The sequence below is a fragment of the Bombus huntii genome, chromosome 18 (assembly GCF_024542735.1).
Source record: "Bombus huntii isolate Logan2020A chromosome 18, iyBomHunt1.1, whole genome shotgun sequence".
Classification (NCBI taxonomy): Eukaryota; Metazoa; Arthropoda; class Insecta; order Hymenoptera; family Apidae; genus Bombus; species Bombus huntii.
Window position 1 is genome coordinate 6,092,545 of NC_066255.1, and position 6,860 is coordinate 6,099,404.

The following is a 6,860-nucleotide window of genomic DNA, read 5'->3' on the forward strand; positions in this document are numbered from 1 at the left end:
TTCATTTTTTTGCATTTTCTCACAATATTCGATAAATAGAGACGAAATATGACAGTTCTTAGTTCGGGGATTTATTGGTTCGAAACTTACTTCAAAAGTGTTTCTGGAGTTCGTGCGGTTAATACTACTGAGTACGACTTATTCCGTATGGCTGGACAAATCTTTGTTGATACTGTAAGCGTAACTGGTCCGGATATTGTCTTGTGGAGATAGAAAAATACACGAAGTATTGATTGAACTACATATTTTTTTAATTCTTTTTTAATTCTTTTAGTTCTTCATATATTGATAATAGAACGATATTCCGCTACTTTGAGCACAATATAGTAATGTTTAAATAAATAATAAAATTTACGCATTTCGTCTTCATGCGTCGATAAGAAAATGCAAAAAAAGTTAAATAAAGATGATGCGTAGATGCGAAGTTTAGTCAGCAATAATATTTAAAACCTCTAAAATATATTGTACACATTTATTTGCAAATAAGCTCAATGAAATTAAACTGTAACTGTGTTTCCAATAATGTCTTCGATGTATTGCTCGCCATTATGTCGGATTAACAACTCTAAGTGATCGACCTTAATCACTAAATGGCGGCCGTGATTCAGTGGTATAGCTTTACATATGACGGACATCGCAGGCGCTTATAAGACGTCTATTGTGAAACGTTTCCAATAGCACCGTTTATGTGATAGTGGAATCTGAATATATATATATATCGCTGAAATATATATCGCTTATCACTTGAGTCTGACACGATCGTTTTTAAATAGAATCACAATTTTTTATTCTTTACAAAATCAGTCTATAAAGATTATGTGCAAATAAAATAGATAAATAGATAAATGGTTGTACAAACTTATAAAACAGATATTACAAGTATATCTAAATAAATGATATATTTATAAATTGTAATATTTGATCTAAAGTTTAAATAAATAAAAGAGATACTCGTGACTTACAATAAAAGTATTTTTTTTCAATTTTTAAACAAAGCAAAAGTGGATAACAATTTTTCAAAATGTAAAAATCAACACAATGGTTGGTTTCTTTAATTAATCAATAACGTTTAAAGTTAATTAATGTCCAGAGTGGTTTGTACATTTTGTATTTCGCCGTATTTCAACGTTCGATATGTAAATAGAACTTGATGCCTGAAATATCGAAAAAATAATTAAATCCGATCGTTCTGTCGAATTTGCAAATTGTATACTCGTGTAAAATCGAGTGCGCTTGTGTATGCTGATACGAAATGTGGTAGTATATTTTTCTTTTTTCGATTATCGTTATCACTTTTTGTGTGGAAAAATTAATTCCGTGAAATGGAAGTGCAATCAATACGGTTTATCACGAAATAATAGCACAACGACGGTACATATTGGTATTGACGTCAGCTTCACAAAATTTCTCGAGTATCGCGGTCGACTATTTGGGTTAAGAATTCATTTTCAAGGTTCTACAAGCACGAGTATCTTATGGATATGAAATTTTCAGTGTACATTTTAATAACCATATTTCATATTGCATGCTGCGGTCCAAGAAAAATCCGCAGTTAATATTCTGCTAATCCCTGCTGCTTTTAAGGACCATAAGTAAGGTCCGTAAGGTCGTCCGTAAGGTTTAAAAGATTTCGAGTAGATTTGTATTACGTATTTTATCTTCTAATTTTTAAAGAGAGGGTCGTGTTTAATTAATTGAAAATGACGAAACTGTAATGGGACATTATTATCAAATATTAAACGTGGTTCCATTGGGTACTTTTATGGTCTTTGCGAGATATATATGCATTATATGTTGCTATTAGCAACGCGTAGCGATGAACGATGGAGAGCAGTACCTTCGTTATCTCGTCTCGGCTGTGTACATATCAGTAATGCACAGTACTCGTACTAAATATCTTACAAATTCCATACAGATTTTCAGATTAGTTTCGAATAATACCAACACGACCATGATAGTCACAGTACAGTATTAAATAGTGCCACTATGCATAATACACTCCTAAAATGTTTCTACAAATATATTTGTCCGAATATTTTTGTCAGCTACTATATCCTAACCAGGATTTATTAAACAATATATAGATTTAAAAAAGAATATATAACGACATTACTTGTTTAGGCTAGATTGGTTTAACTTGTATAGTTTTAATAACTGTGTAAGATCAAACAAGAACTTATCGTTAGTTTGGCGAGATTTGATTACACGAAGCAACATAATTGCTTTGAAACTCAGGACAGAAAACAATGTCAACCGGTAGACGCGTTTGTCTGGTGAACGTGTAACGCGTGAATAATAGATAGCGACAATCACGCGAACGCTAGTTACAGCTGACTTGGCTTACATTGTAGCATTCAAACTAGAGTATACGAGCCGTAAGCGCTATTGAAAGTTCAAAGGCCGACTAGTGAGCTTCATCCTATCTCATTTTTTAATCAGGCGATGGATCGACGAATCGTATTGATTTCGAGGATTATTATAGTTCTGTGGCAATTTTAAAGCGTGGTTTGTCTAATCTTGTCTCGATAGCTACAGACTCTTTGGCGAGCAGCCTGAAACTTGATCCAGTTTCGAGAAAATGAAAAATTCGTTTCTTCTCTTTGCTTCCCTGTTCCCTCTTTCCTCCTTTTTCCCTTTTTACATCGCGTTAAGACCCGTTAAATAATATTGACTGCCATGGACGCTGGCTGAGAAGTGCACTTTATAACTAGCTTTAAAATCACTGACGTCGATGAGGACAAAGGTAAGTTAGAGGGTCATTTATCTGAGCTGGTGTTATTCGACCTGAACTCTGCAGCTTTTCAGAGCTTCTTTCGTTTTTCTTTTAAGAGCAGAGATGTTAACTGGTCTTTTGTTACGTGTAAGAAGTATGTACTAAAGCTTATTTAGCACCAATTGGTTGCTCAAAGTCGAGATATACATACCTATATTATATTAATACGTTACAGAAGATTACGCGTTAGTTAGCTTATGAGAATTTATAGTGTGTCACAGATCACAAAAGCAGAATGACTACTTTTTCATAAACGATATATGTATATGAATTGAAAGTTTAACTATTACGCCACATACTTCTCTCGATAAACGTCGTCGAGTGCATATTGTTAAAGAATATTAGCCATTTGAATTAAATAATTTCGAAGATACTAATGCTTCTGTGAAGTTTTTGCAGGCTGTTAATTTTTTATTGAGATAGTACAAATTTTGAATAACTTCGATTAGAAATAAAAATCACATTACATTAACGCGTAGAATGTAACGTAACGTAGATAATGTAAATATAAATTATATTACAAGGAAATAATACGGGTAAGTAATGTGAAACATTCTGGTTAAAATTGCATCCTTTGAAGGCTAGGACACACAGTACTTACGAAGTAGATTAAGTACCAAATGGGGTACTTAAGAAAATTCATGTTGTCATTGTTTAATAAACATCTTCAGCTAATAGCTTTCTGCAAAAGCTGGTTTAAGTTATGCTAGCTTATTCCTTATTAATTGCAATTATATTGTTCGTATCTCCTAGAGGATTAACAATCCATTTTTATAATGGATAATAGAAGTAAATTCCTATTAGGTTGTCCCAAGTTTCTTTCGTTTTATAAAGAAATGACAGATGCACAACATATTTTGTTTTATGTTATTCTATATTATTTTACATTAAATTGGAAAAAGGTGGATCACACGTAATTCAATAAAATAATATAAAACGAAAAATGTTGTACATCTATTACTATCTTATAAAACGAAAGAAACTTTTAAAACAACCTAATATTTCTCTACTACGACGCTTTTACAGTGCTAAAATATTTGATAAAAATGTTAAGAAATTCTAATATTGATTTAAGCGTATCGATTTATCTGCTCTTCATATTTAATCAAACAGAAATTGTTAATTATGATTTCCACTTAAAAGCGGATTGCATATTATGAGGATAAATTATCAAATTCATCTCTAATATAGACATTAGAGAATCATTCATAGCCGCAATCCTGTTTACCGCTAACATTCCTGGTACTCAATAATTCATTAGGTGATTGCTTTAGCCGCACAGAATACACCTACAAATAATTAATCGCGATTAATATTCCATCGACTTTTGAAAATCCCTCATGTGATCTATTTCATGCGATGAGAATACGTATAAATTGAGATTGCGATCGACCATCCTCAGTCGGATAAATCGAGTGATTCAAATTATAACACAAAAAAAAGTTAAAACTAGTTACATTATCTTATTCAATTTTTATGTATTATTTGGCGGAAGAAACTTTGGTAATTGGTAAGTAAAGTTCACCTCCTTAATGTTAATGATTTTAATATGTTATTAAGCTCAAAGTTCTAAGGAATTTTCTATATATATATATATACATATACATAACTGTATGCGTATATGTATAATATACGTATAACAACCAAAGTTCAGCTCTCAAGTGTACGCAAAACTTTTATGTTCATTTTACGCTATACCAGTATGTTTCATGAATTTGTTTGCTAACAGTATCGAAACAAATAACAAGCAGAGGACGAGCTATTCATGAATTGTTTTGCCAGCGTGTACGCTCCCAATATTTTCTATTTGAGAAAACATACTTGTTGCTATTGCAACTACAAATATTTTTACAGTCGACGCTTTTGCCGTGAATCATTGTCTAACATGTAAAATCGAGAAAAAACATGGTTTATTGTGATGGAAATGTGGAAAACCGCAAAACCGATATAGAAGGGAAAATAAAGGAAAGGAAGGTAGATAAGTAGAAGCTTGGGGTCAAGTTTAATTCACTGAAACCGAGCTGCTTGTATTATCACAAAACAAAATTGCCAGTACGTCATTTCCGTACTCTCGTCCTCGCGAAAATGGTTTTGCTCGTTAAGAGAAAACGAAGAGACAGGGAAGAGAGGAAAAAGCAAACGGAGAGCGCTTTTAAAAAGCTGGCGAACCGTGTGTTACCACAACGAGATACGCGGTGCTATTTGTCGCTTTAAATTGTGTCGCAACTCGTTTTTCAGATCTTTGCCAGGGACGCGTTAAAACACGCTGCAAATATATTTCTGGCTTTTCTGGGGTTTAACTGAAATATGACAAATAACGTTGTAAAACATATGTACTTATGACTTACAGAGTAATTGAGTGTACAAAATATATAGTATACAAAATAGCCAGCGATTTAGGGCTTTAAAAGATCAAAAGAAAAGAAAAGAAAAGAAAAGAAGAAAGATAATATGTTGTGGCAGTCTAAGTCGATCTAAGAAAATAGATAAAGGGAGGGAGGGGCAAAGCTAGTTAATCTGGAAAGAATCCAAGCGTCAATTTCAAGCATTTACAGAGAATCAAGCGGGCTGGTTAAAGTCGTGAGTTGAGCAATTATCCCGCGTTAGGTTCAATCAGGTTAGTCCCACGCGAAATTGATCCAACCATGCGAAAACGAGTGTATTCTGATTTCTGTCGCAGATACTTCTGGCTAGTGCAGTACCTACACGGTGGTTGTTGAAATAGCCGCTTCTCATCTATTTTCCGCAGCACGGACATCATCCTTTGATCCCTTACGACTAACGAAGTTTTCGAAGATGTACGGCAGTTTGAGATTCTACTTGAAAATGATCATGATTGCGGTCTGTGTGCCGTCTGCTCTTCTTTTTGTCCTTCCGTTAAAGACTGGTAAGTTGATACTGATTAATTATGCGATCGAAACCCTATATAATGGCTACAAAAATGCCGCTAATATAATATTCCTTCTTTCTTGTATCTGTCTGCCTCTCAGGTCGTTTTACTAATTACAATAAGTAATTTCGACTTCTTTGCGCTCCCTTTTAACGCATTCGAGACCGAAAGAAATTCATATCAGTCAGTAGGCAAGAGTATAATATACATATTTTATATATAACTTATGTAGTAATGTATATATCATGTTAATTTCATATTTTTTTCAATATAGAATTATATATATATATATATATATATATATATATATATATATTACATTACTACATAAGTTATATATAAAATATGTATATTATACCCTTGCCTACTGACTGATATGAATTTCTTTCGGTCTCGAATGCGTTAAAAGAGAGCGCAAAGAAGTCGAAATTACTTATTGTAATTAGTAAAACGACCTGAGAGGCAGACAGATACAAGAAAGAAGGAATATTATATTAGCGGCATTTTTGTAGCCATTATATAGGGTTTCGATCGCATAATTAATCAGTATCAACTTACCAGTCTTTAACGGAAGGACAAAAAGAAGAGCAGACGGCACACAGACCGCATTCATGATCATTTTCAAGTAGAATCTCAAACTGCCGTACATCTTCGAAAACTTCGTTAGTCGTAAGGGATCAAAGGATGATGTCCGTGCTGCGGAAAATAGATGAGAAGCGGCTATTTTTTAACAACCACCGTGTAGGTACTGCACTAGCCAGAAGTATCTGCGACAGAAATCAGAATACACTCGTTTTCGCATGGTTGGATCAATTTCGCGTGGGACTAACCTGATTGAACCTAACGCGGGATAATTGCTCAACTCACGACTTTAACCAGTCCGCTTGATTCTCTGTAAATGCTTGAAATTGACGCTTGGATTCTTTCCAGATTAACTAGCTTTGCTCCTCCCTCCCTTTATCTATTTTCTTAGATCGACTTAGACTGCCACAACATATTATCTTTCTTCTTTTCTTTTCTTTTCTTTCCTTTTGATCTTTTAAAGCCCTAAATCGCTGGCTATTTTGTATACTATATATTTTGTACACTCAATTACTCTGTAAGTCATAAGTACATATGTTTTACAACGTTATTTGTCATATTTCAGTTAAACCCCAGAAAAGCCAGAAATATATTTTCAGCATGTTTTAACGCGCC

At 33.5% G+C, this 6,860-nt stretch overlaps 1 long non-coding RNA gene across 1 annotated transcript; it reads right to left on the minus strand.

Annotated features, from left to right (window-relative positions):
- Window positions 1-3,838: 3,838 nt before the first annotated feature.
- LOC126875550 (uncharacterized) lies at window positions 3,839-5,958 on the minus strand. The gene is made up of 2 exons (XR_007693550.1): window positions 5,480-5,958; window positions 3,839-4,062 (listed from the first exon to the last, which is right to left on the minus strand). It is a non-coding gene; the product is annotated as an uncharacterized LOC126875550 (long non-coding RNA).
- Between the last annotated feature and the right edge of the window lie 902 nt (window positions 5,959-6,860).